The sequence below is a fragment of the Anguilla anguilla genome, chromosome 11 (assembly GCF_013347855.1).
Source record: "Anguilla anguilla isolate fAngAng1 chromosome 11, fAngAng1.pri, whole genome shotgun sequence".
Lineage (NCBI taxonomy): Eukaryota > Metazoa > Chordata > Actinopteri > Anguilliformes > Anguillidae > Anguilla > Anguilla anguilla.
In genome coordinates, this window is record NC_049211.1 from 35595838 (window position 1) to 35612312 (window position 16475).

General features: G+C 46.2%; 1 pseudogene; it reads left to right on the top strand.

The window, feature by feature from the left end:
- The first annotated feature begins 3649 nt into the window (after positions 1-3649).
- On the top strand, positions 3650-12390 carry LOC118208706 (annotated as a pseudogene).
- Positions 12391-16475: the final 4085 nt, after the last annotated feature.

Here is a 16475-nt window from a genome sequence, read left to right on the forward strand (position 1 = left end):
TGACACTGCCAGTGCAGCGCTCACGTATCCCAGCCTGCCTCTGCTTGCTGGTGGATCACCACCTGCATGGGAGGCTAAGCCAGCGATGTGCTCGCGGGCTCTGCTGACTCCTCAGCTTCATGCCAGGGCTGTGCTCCGCCCTCAATCTGCCCTTCAATCTCCTGCACCCCGCGCATGGCCCCGAGAGCACCGGTCCCCGTCAGGCCCGGGACGCCGCCTGCTCGCCGCACACCAACGAGCCGTCTTTCAAGGGTCAGAGTTTGAAGGTCAACGCAGACCACGGCCCACAGTTCCACCATCCAATCAATCAATCAAATTTTATTTGTACAGCGTATTTCACGGCAGTTGTCCCAATACGCTTCACAGACAACCCTGGCCTAGACCCCCTTCAGGGGCGAGCCACATCCTCTATTACTGCATTCAAAATGTATAAAAGCATAATCCCTACCATCATGGGCCCTCATCCTGGCAGATCAGTGGATGAGGAGCTGATTTACCCCATGTGCACAGCTGGACATTAACCCTTGCAGTTTGCGGTGGTTGTAAAGCACACAATGGCCACACTCAGCATTCAACCTGCAACTGTCTTATCAGACTGAGACTCCTTAACCACTATTCCACCCTGGCACCACCAGCCTCTGGATGTTACAGTGTAGAAATGCAGCGATGGAGACAGCAGGCCCCGCTTATCTCGTTTCAGAGTCCCCTGCCCCGACGGCTCGTCCGTCAGCGGGTGTACAGCCAGTGCATTGTGGGATTGAATTCCATATTGTGATGTGGTGTCATCGTGCCCTTGAGGAGGGTAATTGGTTCCACAGAAACAGATACTGCAGCCATATAACATAACGAGTCTTGCACCTTGCTCTCGTCAGGATGCCATGCTACAGGTCACTGTGCCAACACGTGGGCCTGCTGTGGGACCGATTGGGGGGGGGGGGGGGCATGAGGTCTGGCAGCCAGCCACTGCCCTGGGTACTTTTTTTTTTGGAAAGCCCAACGCTGCTTGTGTCAATAACAAAACAAAATTCATTGAGAAAAATGTGTTGGCTGAGGAGCTATTAAACACATGAAGCAGAAGCCACGTGCAGGAGCCAGAATTGGGAGAAGGTGTGCATCTTTTGAGGGAAGCGTTACCTGTTTCATTTACATTATCTGAGTCAGAGCACAACACTTTCTACATTTACATTTATGTAGTCTTAAAGAAAATATGGAAAACTTACTTACAGTAACTGCCCAGAGATATTTGTGTATTGTAGTGATTTGCCTGAATCATCTAAATCTCAACATTGATAGCTGTCACTATTGTTACTGTGTCCTCTGTTTAGCACTTAAATAGTGGTAAACAGATGAGCACCGACTAACCTGCCGTTTAAAATGCAAGACTGACACCTGAATGTTTTCAAATGCCTAGGTGTCATCAAGTGTTGATCTCTGTTTGTGATGGAACAAGGACGGGAAAACAATGTGACCTATTGCACAATGTGACCCAAGGTTCATATAAATCAATTCCTCAGTAGTTTATCATTGTCATCAGTATTGTAGCATATAATTAGGATTATATTTATTGCTCCTATAGTGAAACTACATATTGCATATGCTGGCATTTTTTATCATGGTTATATGATGTTATGCCTGAAAACACAGCCAGCGGTGCTAATCTTATCACAGCCTCAATATAACAAAATAATTTTAATAAACTGTCCAACAATGTCGAAAGTACAAATACAACGTGACTGTAATTACTTCCTCTCTACCCACATCCAAAGCCTGAGCTGACTGCTGCGGCAGTCTAAACACATTAGTCCTGTAGTGGTTGCAGTAATGAACGCGCTGGGGTATTCGCGTTCGTTGTCTGCACGGGACTGCGGAAATCGCGCGGGCGGTAACTGTGTTAGGAGTCCATGTGATTCAGCGGTCAGTGTTGTGCAGTTAGCCGGCTACAGGCACGCCCCCAAGGGAGCTGAGCTATTATTGGAGCAGTGGAGGCAGGAGGCACTCACTGCCACGTGAGCCCGTGTTTGGAGAGATTGGAGAGAATAGCGATGCACAACAGAAGGGAATGCGCGTGTGTGAGAGGGACGGAGAAAACGCTGCGCAGTGAAAGCGGTCTGTTTGTTCGCGTACAAACAAACAAGAAACAACCCTAATTGTATAGCAACTAAATATTTCTAACATGAATGCATAACCTCCGCGGGCTGTTCTCGTTCACTGCAGAGGTTTGGTCTGTTGTCCCAGATTATTAAAACTATTTTTAGCGCTCAAGCGCTTGTTCGTTTGAATACGCAATTGGACATGTTGTCCAGAATACTGTCCAAAATTGCGTCACACAAAATACCGTAGTAATTTTTTTCTCCATGCATTATATTAAATTCTCATCTGGGATTTTTGTGAGGTAACAACTCAGCATAACACATCAGCCTACCCTGCCGTTTCATATAGTTTGCCTTACTTCCATCTGGCCAGCTGTAAAATATTTTTACCGTTGTGTCAAGAGACACACATGGTTTGTATTTAGTGGAATCAGATGTGAGGCAGCAGGCCTTGTGCATCTCTGGACTAGTTATTATACTTCTCTCATAATTTGAATGAATGTTGTATCGAGGAGCAGTTTGTACTTGGTGTTCTCTTTTGCTGCACATGGCCTTATGAGACGTCTAAAGTGGGCTAACACAAACTGTACTGAGGGGAACAGAGGCGTCAGTGTGATGATGAAAAGCCAGTTAATGAGCGCAGTGAAAACATCAATCCAAATCAGCCGTTTTTGGTGACTGATTTGTGTAGGTGTGTGCATTTGGAGTTTAGAGCTAAATCTAGTGCTTTTAACTTCATCTAACTAATCATGGGGCAGTGACATATAAACCAAATACAACCAAACCTATGAAAACAGTGTATATCTAATATGCTTCTCATGTTGTTTTTTTCACCTGTTCAGCTATTTGATGACGTGTCAATGATCATTCTAAAGTACTAATTATCCTTTTAACTAACTAACTGCTGTTCTTTCTAAACCTTTGTATCCACTACTGAAAATTGCATAATGTTAATTTAATTTAATTTCAGGTAAATGTAATGTAGTCTAGGGCAAATGTAATGTAAACTAAATTAAATCTAATGTAAAGCAAATGTAATTTCAGGTAAATGTAGTCTGAGGTCAGTGTGATGTAATCTAAAATAAGTAATGCGATCTGAAGTAAATGTAATGTATTCTAAGGTAAATATAATGCAATCTTAAGTACATTTTATGCAATTGTAGATATATATAATGTAATCTAAGGTAAATGTAATCCAATCTGAAGTAAATGTTATGTCATTTAAGGTAAATGTAGTAATATCTAAAGTAAATGTAATGTAATCTAAGGTAAATTTAATGGAATCTTAAGTAAATGTTATGCAATTTGAGATAAATGTAATGTAATTTATGGTAAATGTAATACAATCTGAATTAAGTGTTATGTCTTTTAAGGTAAATGTAACGATATCTAAAGTAAATGTAATGTAATATAAGGTAAATGCAATCTAAGGTAAAGTAGTGTATCTAAAGTAAATGTAATGAAATCTGAGGTAAATGTAATGTAATGGTTTCTAGGCAGCATGGCTCGTGCAGCAGTGACTGAAGTCTTCCCCCTGTCCTTCCTGTCTGTGCCTGTAGGGGGTGTGATTCTGTACGCCAGGTCTACAGGCAGTGCCAGTCCCAGCCCCGAGCCCATCCAGCGGGTACCAGACCCAGTCCCCCTCCTCCCAGTCCCCCCTCGTCTCCGGAGGAAGTCTCTTTCACCGAGATTGGGTGCTGAAGCACAGGGGCGGCTACGAGGGCGCCCCTCCTTCGCCCGAAATGGTCTTCCAGTTCCCCGACGTCACGCACCCCCCCGCGGCAGCCCCCGCCTCAGCCCCCGAGGTCACCCATGACAACCACCCAGTCACAAGCAAGAGGTCCGCTGGGTTCACAGGCACTTTCACCAGTGAGTACCTCCAATTTATTCCTCTCTGTTCATCTTTCTCTATCTATTTATCTAGCTATCTATCTGTCTCTCTCCCTTCTCCATTTCACCCTTCTCTCTCTCTCTTTTATCTCCTCTCCTCTGAATGTGTGTGTGTTATAGTCCAACTGTAGTTCTGATCAAGGACCAATTTCGCCCACAGTTTGGCGTTGTTTATTGATTTATGTTTTTCTGACCATCTCTCTGTTGATAACATTAACTTCTCTTTTTAAATAAAAAATGCTTTATATTTCGCCTCTACTGTTTGTGTTTCTGGATAAAAGTGTCTGCTAAGTGATTGTAATGTATTTGGAGGAAACAGCAAATTATATATAACAATAATAACGAATTTTTCCTTTCTCCATCTCCGTCTCCTTCCCTCTCTGTCTTTTGCTCTCTCTCTCTCTCTCTCTCTCTCTCTCTCTCTCTCTCTCTCTCTCTCTCTCTCTCTCCCTCCCTCCCTCTCTCTCCCTGTGACAGAGACCGGTGGTATGGTGTTGCTGTGTAAAGTTTGCGGGGACATCGCGTCCGGGTTCCACTATGGCGTACACGCCTGTGAGGGCTGCAAGGTGAGAGGGGGGGCAGAGCCTGAGGGAGGGAGGAGGCGGGCCCTTCCACCGCGCAGCGTTAGCCGCGTACTGAGCGCCGGGCCGGTCCCTTGCCCTGTATCGCGGTCTCTCACCGCCTCTCTGTCGCCCCCTGCAGGGCTTCTTCCGCCGCAGCATCCAGCAGAACATCAACTACAAGATGTGCGTGAAGAAGGAGAACTGCCTGATCATGCGCATGAACCGCAACCGCTGCCAGCACTGCCGCTTCAAGAAGTGCCTCTCCGTGGGCATGTCCCGAGACGGTGAGCGCCTGTCAATCATCCCAAACCACACCCATCGCTCCCAGACCCCACCCCCCAACTTACCCACTGATGCAGTTTGCCTCATAGTGGTGCACTACTGGAGGCATTAGAGGGCAATGCCACCCGCCCCCCCCCAAAGAGGTGCTTGTGTCCCCCAAATTTCAATAGGTTACACGGCCATAGCCCAGAATAAATTACACAATTTCAAACCCCCACCCCACCCCCTTATATGCGAAGTCATGTGATTAGGCCCCTTCGAAAATTAAAATTCCCTCCTGTCCAAAAATACCCAGGCCCTGACCCTGGGCAAGTGACCCAGCGTAGGCGTGTCCAAACACATGGACTGTCGTGGTTACCGTGCCCGTCTCTGCACATCACACACAAACCACACCCCCCCCCCCCCCTCCCCTGCCGAAACCCACACAGGAGGGTGGGGCATGGGTCACACCAGGATAGCGCTGCGCGCGCGCGCGTCGGTCTGTGCCAAGAGCGCCCCGCCGCTGGGGAGGAACTGCGAAGGCCTCCGCTCTTCTCCCCTCTCCCTCTCTTCCTGTTTCTCTTCCCCTCGCCCTTTCCTTCTCCTATCTTCCTTTTTCTCGTTCTCGTTTCTCCCCCCCCTCTCCCAGCTCCCGATTCCACTTCCACTCTTTCGTCCTCCCTTTCTCTTTCTCTCTCTCTCTCTCTCTCCTTCTCTCTCCCCCTCCCTCTCTCTCTCTCTCTCTCCCGCAGACAGTGATTTATGAGCGTGGAGGTTTTGTGGCCCCTGAAGCTATCATTCATCCTGAAAAGTGCAGCGAGCGTAGGATTTATTTTAGGAAATGGGAACACAGCCTCCTTGATTACTTCCAGTTTGCCCCCTTTCTTTTTTTTTTTTTGAACATCTCGTACAGTTAATTTATCAACACCAGCAACAATTAAGGAAGAAACTTAGCAGTACCGCTACATTAATCCCCCTGGCATTAGCGCGGATCTCATCAGTCATCAGACCGCCTGTTTCTCAGAACCCGCTTTGTTTAACCCCCCCCGTACTGATCGGCGTGGTTACTCCGGAGAGCCGTTTCGCTCCGCGTTTCGGTAAAAGCTTCGGAAGTCATTTTTTGGGGTCACCGAAAAAAAATAATAAAACCGAGCCAGAAAAAAGGCGAATGCGCCGTGGTTTACTCGACCTACTTATCTCCGCTTAGCGCGACTTTCCCGCCAGCCAGCTGGTCTCGCCGTACCCCGAGCCTTCGTTCGCCTTGCATAACCCACACGTGAGAAGGAGAAGGCTGGGCTTTTGGGTGGCAGTTACTGTGGTCGGAAGAAGGTGGTGGAGAAGGAGCGTGTGGGGTGGGGTGGGGTGGGGGGGGGGGGGGGCGGGGTGTGTGAAACGAGGGCAGGGCCTTCATATCGGCCATCTTGAAACTGTTAGAAACCGCAACCTAGAAACCCCCTTTTCGAATGCGCCGCTTGCTGTGAAAACAGGAAGACCTCTCGCAACGGCCTTGCATCCTACATTCGACCGCACGCCCCGATTTCGCTCAGCGTCTTGTGTCATCTCGCTGTCCTCGTGCAGGTGGGAAAGCGCTCGGTTAATTTCACCATCTCTGACCCACAAGACTGAGGGTGTTTTTTTTTTATCTTTGTAAAGCGTGGGGCACTTGCAGACTGTTTCCTCTAGGGGGCCTTAATCCATTGCACCAACTTCTCTTCCAATGGCTGCTACTCTAACAAGAACAGAATGCCCAACCAAAAGCCCGCTTTGAGCTGAAGAATTAGCCTCAGAAAGTGAAAGCAGATTTATAACTGTGACAAATAATGTTTGATGTCCTATCATGTTTTTTTCTGAGCAGTCATGTGATTCACTGTTATTTCCTGAGCAGAAACCATTCGCAATTAAATAAATGCCATCTATTCTTATGGCATTTATGCAAAGAATAGGGTGGCGTACAGTAACGTTTGCTTTTTAGCGGTGATGTTGTAATGAAGCTATAAGGTTTTGCTACATGCAATCATACAGTATGTATAGAAATTATAGTCTATTATTCAGGCTCGCTTATTGCAGTATGAAATTGCCAAAAATGAAAAAGATGCCTGCAGACTATTCCAGGACTCCTTTTTAACTATGTCAATGCAAAGATTGCAATAAAACTTATCACTGTACTTTATAATGTAACTTGTACTTTACTTTAAATTTCCAAAATTACAATTCTTTGACATATGTAGTAATTAGTATGTAATATCTTCATGCAGTAGTCACAGATTTAGTCTTACAAATGAGAGATTTCTTTAGGTTACAAGACCAGCTCTTTACCCATTATACTATACACTGCCTCCCTCTTTCTGATCTCAGTGTTCTATTTTGCGGTCATAATTTATGCATGAATGCGCAGCTAAGCATCATGCAACAGAGCTGACTGTCTGTCGTAAGAGAAAGGACAGACTCAGTCCTCTTCTTTGGACCAAGCCGTTCCGTCTTTAAACCTGTTCAGAAAATGGCCGCAGCAGTGCGGCAGCCCTCATCTGAACTGTCTCTCTCCGCGTGGTCATAAAACTGTACAACGGCCGCTTTACCAAAATGTACTTCCTCCCACGCTATTTCCTGTTAAAGCGCCCCCCCCCCCCTTCTCTCATCATTTCACTAATTTTCAATTTATCAACCCCCCTCGTATGCCTCTGCAGTTGCACCCCAGATTCTTTCTCTTCCTGGTGTGAAGCAGGAACCTCTCGTTCCTCCTGTTCCTCCTGTTCCACTGACCTACTTTCGCGTGTAGAGATGGAATGAAGGAGGGAGAGAGGGGGAGATGTACTGCAGGGTACAGGAGTGGTGGGGGCTATAAATAGGCTTGCCAGCTGACTGCCATTCTTGGAGGGGGGGGGGGGGGTGAAAGATGGGGATGGAACTGGATGTGCAGGGTTCTGCTGTTAGATTCGTAGAAATGTATTTGAACCTTACCAGGGTCCCCTCCACCAGCTGTTTATTAGGTTATTAGTTTAGCATTATGCTAACAGATAAAATTCGATTTGTTTAATGTATTAATATTATGGTTATGGTAACACTATTTTACATTGTAGAGGCATTCTTACTGGCAGATTTAAGACAAGCAAGGAAGAAGAACTAGCTAACTTTAGACTCATTGATTTTCAGGAGTGCACTATGTCATTTTTATCCATTACAATAAAATGGTGGATTTAATAAAAGCTCAGCTGGGTGACTGCAGAGTGACTGCGCAGTTGAGCTGGGGGGCTGCAGAGTGACTGCGCAGTTGAGCTGGGGGACTGCAGAGTGACTGCGCAGCTCAGCTGTGATTCAAAGAAGTCGGTGGCATTTCAAATGGACTTTGACAGACAGGAGTGTAAGTGTGCCTTCTTCCACACTTACGGTCTCGTCTGTCGGAGGATGGATGGATGGAGGATGCCTTAGCGATAAAGAGAAAAAAAGGGATTGAAAGTGTGTCTCGTTAAAACCCCATAGCGACGGTTTCTAACGGGATTCCTTGCTCTTCCTCCCTCTCAGCGGTGAGGTTTGGGCGAATCCCGAAGCGCGAGAAGCAGAGGCTGCTGGACGAAATGCAGAACTACATGAACAGCCTGAACGAGTCCGCCTCCATGGACATGGACTCCTCCCCGCCCCCCGAGGCCCCGCCCAGCCCGGAGGACAGCCAATCAGAGGCGGCCATTGGGGCCATCTCCCGGGCCTACCACGACATCTTTGTGAACGGCCAGGACCGGCTTGGGAGAAAATGCTACACCAACGGCAACAGCAACCCTCCGTACTACCGGAGCCCCTCCCCCCAGGACTCCGGTTGCCCCCACCCCCCCTCCCAAACCTACCCGCCCCAGGGGTACCCCTCCTGCCCCGCCACAGGGTACCGAACCTCCCCCGGTTGTCCCGTCACCCTGCGTGACAGCGACCCTTCATTCGCCTACGTTGACAACGGGCGTTACAGCCTGTCACCTTCCTCCAATCAGAGCCATTCCCGGTCCAGTGTAGACCCGCCCACGCAGACCTATTCAGCCAATTACAACAGCTATCCTGCAGGGGAGTCCCAGAGCCAGACATCCTGCCCATGGAGACTGGCTGCAGGCAGCAAAGTCCTGGTGAGTAAATGTGTGTGTGTGTGTGTGTGCGTGTGTGTGCACGTATGTTTATATGTGTGTGTGTGTGTGTGCGTGTGTGTGAATGTTGGTTCATGTCAATGTGAAAGTACCCAAGCTGTCTTTATGCCATAGCAGCCATTTTTACTCCTTTTGAAGTGTAACCATGTGAACCTCTCCCCCCCCCCCCAGGCGTGCCCCCTGAACACCCATCCCGTGGCTCCCGCAGACTGCTCCAGTCAGCAGGTGTGGGAGGCCTTCTCGCAGTGCTTCACGCCCGCCGTCCGCGAAGTGGTGGAGTTCGCCAAGGGCATCCCGGGCTTCCAAAGCCTCAGCCAGCAGGACCAGGTCATGCTGCTCAAGGCCGGAACATTCCAGGTACCCCATGCAGCCCCGCCCCACATAGCCCTGCCCCACCCTCCCCAGCCCCCGCCCTGCCCCGCCCCACACAACCCAGCCCCACCCTCCCCCGCCCCCACTCCCACCCTGCCCCGCCCCACACAGCCTTCCCGACCCACCCCAGTCCCAACCCTGCCCTGCCCAACCTGTGGTAACACTCTAGTGCACTTTATTCTTTATCAGGAGGGCAAAACAGCACTTTAACAGTACAAAAGTAAGATATAGACCATTAACCCTATGTATAGACATAAATGTACTGTATATATAATATATAATATGTGTGTGTGTGTATACTCTCACTCTCTGAATTTAAATTTCAGTTCTAAGGAGCATTACAGGCCTGACACAGCTCTGTCTCCCTCTCCTGGCCAGGTGCTGATGGTGCGGTTTCTGCTCGTTGTTCCGCCCTAAGGAGCGGACGGTGACCTTCCTGAACGGGCAGACGTACCCGCTGCCCGTCCTGCGGGCCCTGGGCATGGGCTCGCTGCTGGACGCCATGTTTGAGTTCAGCGAGAAGCTGGGGGCTCTGGGCCTGGAGCCCGACGAGATGGCGCTTTTCATGGCCGTGGTGCTGGTCTCTGCAGGTGAGAGGAGCTGCGATTGGCGCACCACTCCCCTTTGACCTCTACCTGACCTCTCTGACCTCCCTTTGACCTCCCTCTGTTCACTCTCCAACCCCTGACCTCTCTCTGTTCTCTCTCCTCTCTCTGACCTCTCTCTGTTCTCTCTCTAACCTCTGACCTCCCTCAGCTGTCTGTCTGACCTCTATCTTACCTTCCTCTGACCTTCCTCTGACCTCTGCCTGACCTCTCTATCCATCCTTTGACCTCCCTCTGCCGTCTGCCTGACCTCTGTCTTACCTTCCTCTGACCTCTCTCTGTTCTCTCTCTATCCTCTGACCTCTCTCTGTTCTCTCTCTATCCTCTGACCTCTCTCTGACCTCTGTCTTACCTTCCTCTGACCTCTCTCTGTTCACTCTCTATCCTCTGACCTCTCTCTGTTCTCTCTCTATCCTCTGACCTCTCTCTGACCTCTGTCTTACCTTCCTCTGACCTCTCTCTGACCTCTGTCTGACCTCTCTCTGACCTCTGTGTGACCTGTCTCCCCAGACCGCACGGGCGTGCTGAACGTGGGGGCGGTGGAGCAGCTGCAGGAGCGCCTAATCCGGGCCCTGCGCTCCCTCATCACCCGGCGACGCCCCGAGGACAGCGCCCTCTTCCCCAAGCTGCTCCTGCGCCTGCCGGACCTGCGGACCCTCAACAACCTGCACTCCGACAAGCTGCTGGCCTTCCGCATCGACCCCTGAGCGACCCCGCCTCGCGGCCCCCCCTCTCCCCCAATCGCAGTCCTCCGATCGGCCCGCCCGCTCGGCGAGGCCAGCCAAACCCCTGCCCCCCCCCCCCCCCCCCCCCCAAGTTCACAGAACTGTAGAAAAATGGCTTGTGTGACCAGTACAATTTTCCATTGAAACGGTGCCAGTGCAGCCTTGAGGCTGAACCCTGGCTTCCTACTGCAAATGCGGGACCTGAAGTGTTTCAAAAAAAGCTCTCTCTCTCTCTCTCTCTGTCTCTCTCTCTCTCTCTCTCTCTCTCTCTCTGTCTCTCTCTCTCTCCCACACACTCGCAGGTTAAATGAAATAGAATAAATAGAATAAGGCCCACACATGTGGATCGTTTAACCCTTGTGCTCTGTACCTGTGAAACTGTTAGCCTGGGTCAAATAGACGCAGGATATTATTGGGATTTTAAATTTACACAGAAATGACAATTACACAAAAATACACAATATATATAATCTTTATCTAAATTCCAAATAATATAAACAATACATATATGGTTTATGGTTGCAGTAGATCATTGATATTTGTTTTGGACTGACATTCTCAATTATTTTTCGTCTTATATTCAAGGAAACCATATAGGCATAAAGACATAAAGCAAATACAGATGATGAACAACAAAGAGAAATGCAAAACAAGAAAAATTTACAGTGGTTTAGTTCCTGGTTATGAAATATCTCTCTACAGTGTTGTTCCTCTTTTAAAAGTTAAAATTTGACCCAGACCGAACACAAGGGTTAAGGACCACAAATAACGTGTACGTGTGTGTGTGTGTGAATGCATCTATCTGTGTGTGTGTGTGTGTGTGTGCGTGTGAATGCATGTATCTATCTGTGTGTGTGTGTGTGCGTGTGAATGCATGTATCTGTATGAGTGTGTGTGTGTGTGTGCGCGTGTGAATGCACGTATCTGTATCTGTGTGTGTGTGTGTGTGTGTGTGTAAATGGAAAGGGAATTAACTTATTGTACATAACATGTATAGTTAAAACATTAAAACATCATAAACATGAGCCGTTTGTATATTGCAATGTTGAATGAAAGACTATAGCAAGGGCACATAGTAGAGTATGGGATACTGCATCAGACTGCTCTGAAATTACTCCTAATCTCTGCTATTTCAAATGTTTCATGGAAGATTATATTTTGTTTCTATTAGCAATGAATTGCAATTAAAGATGCAATCCAATTATATGCAAACTATTCCTTCACAAGGCCTCCCTGGCCATATTTTACCTAATCAGGGAGAGCCCATGTGACCTTTTGTCTCATGCATGTTAAGATTTTGTTTGTTTGTTCATTCTGGTTTGATCTCGGATTTTGTAAATACTGTATCACAGTTGCTTGCTCCACAATCGATTCTGATGGTTTTAATTTTGAATGGCAGGCCAGAACCCAAGGGGAAGAACTTGGGGTCCAGTTTTAAGGCACAGTGTGTATATCGTAGGGTGATGGAGAGGGCTCCAGGGGGAATTGGGTTACAGTTTCACTGGCAAAGAGAATAAAACACAACTCTGGTGACACAACCTGTCTGTGTAAACCCTAGTAAGCCCAGCACCCATCCCTCGGCCCCAAAACCTGCCTTTTCAGGACCCAAACCACAAATCAGACTTGTTTGTTGTTAAAGGTTCTTAGATTGTTGTTGATTCATCACGTTGTACTGTATATATTGTAGAAACAAAATGAATGCTAATGTCTTCTTGATCTTGATCTTCTTCCATAGAAAAACTAAAGATGAGATTATATACTGATCACTGCCTTCGGTCTCTTTTTTCCTATTGGCTGGATTTTACACAGGAACCGTTGTGTGCGTTCTAGTCTAAAGCACAGCTCTGTCCAAGGTGAGGATCAGGAGCTCGTGCCTGATGACCTGTCAATCACAGAACACTGGCCTTTATGAGCTAGCGTAGCATATGGCACGCATGCTAAGTGAAAAACCTGCTCTCTGAATCTGGTGGTGAGCTACCACTTTTGAAGCCTGTCCCAGAATTCATTGCATCCATCCATCCATCCATTATCTATACCCGCTTATTCTGAATTCATTGCATATTTTGTCTTTATCCAGTGCCAGCTGGTTAGATGTTCATCTTTCTTGAGTGCTGTCATTAATCTTTGGTGAGAAAATGAATAATCTAAGCATCGCCATCAATGCATAGAAAATAGTGATATTATTTTTCTAGTTTCATGTGTATTTAGAATATTTCTCCTTCACTTACTTCTTCTTTTAAATTGTTACACCAAAAGGCAATCACAAAGTGCACTTGTACCACATTCATTAGAATATTATTATAAAGCAACACAACCACATTGTGTAATCTTTCAGTAATTGAAATAAGGACATGTTTAAGACATTATATGTATTATATTCCTCCATGAATTTACAGATATTCTACCCTTTAAGCTATCAACACATTATTATAATGGGTCATGACACACCCATGATTCATGAACCCCAAAATGGGTGGAGCTATCACCTATTAAAAGTTAAGTCAGAGGTTTCAGTGAAATATGAGGTCTTACTATAGAGATCTTTGATTGATTCATAAGAGTCAGTGGCTGACAGCACACTCTAGCTCCACCCATTAGGGGCTTTGGAGGCCTAGCCTCTGGTGATCTCTTGTGAAGATCAGCACTGATGATGCTGGAGAGGCCCTCTCCTCCACATGCTCCTGCAGTCAGTTCACACTGCAAGGAGCAGTCCCCCATGGAAGACAAAGACAAACAAACAAATAAAGAAACAGAATAGAATAGAATAGAATACAATAAATGGAAGTCTTAGCCCAAAGTAGAATGCCGGATAGCAGAGGTTCTACTGTAGTGAACCACCTGAAGGCTTGCAAGCTGTTGCACAGTAATTACACAACAGGAGGCAGGAACTTCCCCTACCAGCTAACCTTCCCCTAATTAGAAGCCTACCCATTAAGAAGAGGCAGTTCTGACAGCATATCACCACATAGGGGCCACTTCCAACTACACACAGACACACTCCTGCAAAAAAAGGGTACTTTTTCTGTAGAATGTTGAGTGCAGTTCTGTGCCATCTATTAATTAAAATACATTAAAATACATGTTTGCAAGTAAAAATGGCAATTCTGCGACTGCGAATTCAACAAACTGGGTTGAAACGAGAATTAAAATAATTTTTAACAAAATTATCGTAATGTCCAAACTTCCAAATTGTTACCTATAACAGAAAATAGATGTAGGCTAATTCCCACTCGAATATGATTACCAATTCCCAATTTTTAGATAGGATCAAATTACGAATAAATATAAGGGAGAAAAATAACTCAGGAAGGCAGATTACTGGCTCTTGAGAATAAGCATTTCCCAGCAAATATAACTTTGGCGCCACCTGATGGAATACGTTTTCATTAAACATGCTCCCTGGTACGGCATCTGGTTATGCTGCCTTCATTCGCCTTTACGATTAGTAATCCTATAATTAAAAAATTCTAATTCATTTTCAGATTAATTTTCCTGGATGCCAGAAGGCAATGTATTCTAGCAATAAGCTTATTAATAAAGTAAACCGTTTTTTTTAACCTGTTTTAAGTAAATAACAAATATTTTCATTAGAATATATTGACCCTATGTTCCAAATAGGGGTTTCTGGTCTGCTTAACGGCCACGTTCATTGTCGTTTATTATGGAATATTATCAGAGAATGCCTGACCCTGTTATATGGTTACAGTTACTTGAATCGATATTTTAAGGCATTCGGATTTGAGGTCAAAAGGTGAACACGAGACAGAAGTACAGACAATCAGCTTTTATTTCATGGTCCTTACATGGGCATATGTTCTACCATTTTACAGAAAGGCTGTTTTGCGTCGGCTACACTTGCCGTTCCTTCCCAGAGCTGTAAGTAAGCGGCAAGTGCTGGCATTGTTAATCAGCGCTAGTCTACAAGTCTATAATTTGAAATGGCAGTTCTCGTCCTCGCGGTGCTGTCTCTTTTCCACAGGCAGTCGCTACTCTCTACTGCGTACGAGTCAGTGTTTCTCATTACACGCAGCCTCCTGCTGTGTGTCTGTGCTGTGAGTCTGAGGAGTGCGTGCCGAGTTAATGCCGGTCTGGAAGAGAAAGTGTTTAACGTGTACACCACAGGCTGTAAAGACGCGCCAACTGCCCGCTTGCACTCCATTCCTTACTGCCAATTTTGCGCCTTTATTAATTCAAACATAGAATGTATGAAAGTGAACTCCATTACAAACCATTTGTTCAAGAAGAGAACTAAACGTGCTGCAATTTTAGGGTGCTTACAGCAAACGATCCAGGTGGGGTCTGATTTTTTTAACAGAAGAGGAAATATTTTCGTGAGTTGCCCATAGGGGGGCAGTGTTATTTGTCTAAAATCACTAAAATTGAATATTTCCTCCGTTAGGTGTCATTTGAGGACATTGATAGCAGATAGCTTGTCATAGAAGAAGGCTAGAGAACTGAAACAAAATATGAAAAATGTGCACATACACACACTTGTATGTGTATACATACATTCATGCATGTATGTTCCTATAAAGATTTTTATACAGAGAATTAGTACACTCACACTACACAGATTTACAGATTTGCTAGCCTTATTGCTTCTGCCTATGAGCCCAATATCACCATGTCAAATGCAGGCGATACACACCTACATAGAACCAGTTTCAGAACACAGCTATTTGAGCCCAAATGGAGTCAAAACAGGGCAGCTACATGTGCTGCAGTTTTCATTGAATGTTGTCTACTGGTACTTTCAAGTCATGCTGAATATGGGATTCCAGTCTTTCCAGGTCAAGTCGGATCCAAGCCGCTGTTTCTTTGATGTCACGTCGAATCCAGGCTACCTTTTCATTTAGGTCACCCTGGATCCAAGCTGCTGCTTCATCAAGCTGAGACTGAATCCTGGCAACTGTTCCATCAAGGTCACGTCGGGTCCAGGTTGCTAGTTGATCAAGCTCACGCTGGATGAGTTCATCCTTTCCATCCAGCTGAGGTCGGATCGGTCCAGCTTTCCCTGTCGGGCTATGCTGCCTTTGGGCAACTAAGTCCTCCAGGTCCCTTTGGATCTTGGTGGAAATTTCTTCCAGGTCACGCTGAACCTCGCAGACTGGAATTTTAAAGTCACCCTGACTAAAGGGCTCCATTTTTTCCAAGTCAATCTGTATTTTGGGCGCTGTTTCTTCAAGGCCATGTTGAATCTGGGTTGTCAGCGTCTCCAGATCAGCACTGTGTCGTACATCCCTGCAAACAAAGTGAGCTTGTACGCCTCTGTTCTCTTGTTCAGGGTGAACGACTGGCCCCATTTTTCTGGGATGAACCGGCAGGTCAGAACGGTTCTGGCGTGGCCTGCGTGGTTTCCTCTTTGGCAGACAGCCGAGACACTTAAGGAAGGAAACAAGAATGAAGCACGTGCACCAAACATCACCAAAAATATGTAAATATTACCACTGAGTGGGGCAAAAAAGTGTGTACTTTATGGACCAGTCAGCTTAAGTCCTAGACTAAACTGCAAGCTGGAATAATGCTCTTACTTTCACAAACATGGCTTTAAATGGTCCTAGATTTAGCCATGTCTCCATTGAATGAATATGGTTTGATAGAGAATCATCAGAGGTATTTCATGGTAGTCTCCAATGATTAAACAAGGTCAATGGCAATGTAAGAGATACATTGATACACACTTAGCACAAGTGTAAATTCATTTAAATCCTAACAATAATATAACAATAACAATAATATAAATTGAAATCCACTTACTAGAAATCGGCTGAAAAAATTCATCGTAATTATACTTAATTAACTACTAAAAATCGCACTGTGTAAAGTCTCAGGTGAAGCACTATGAAGT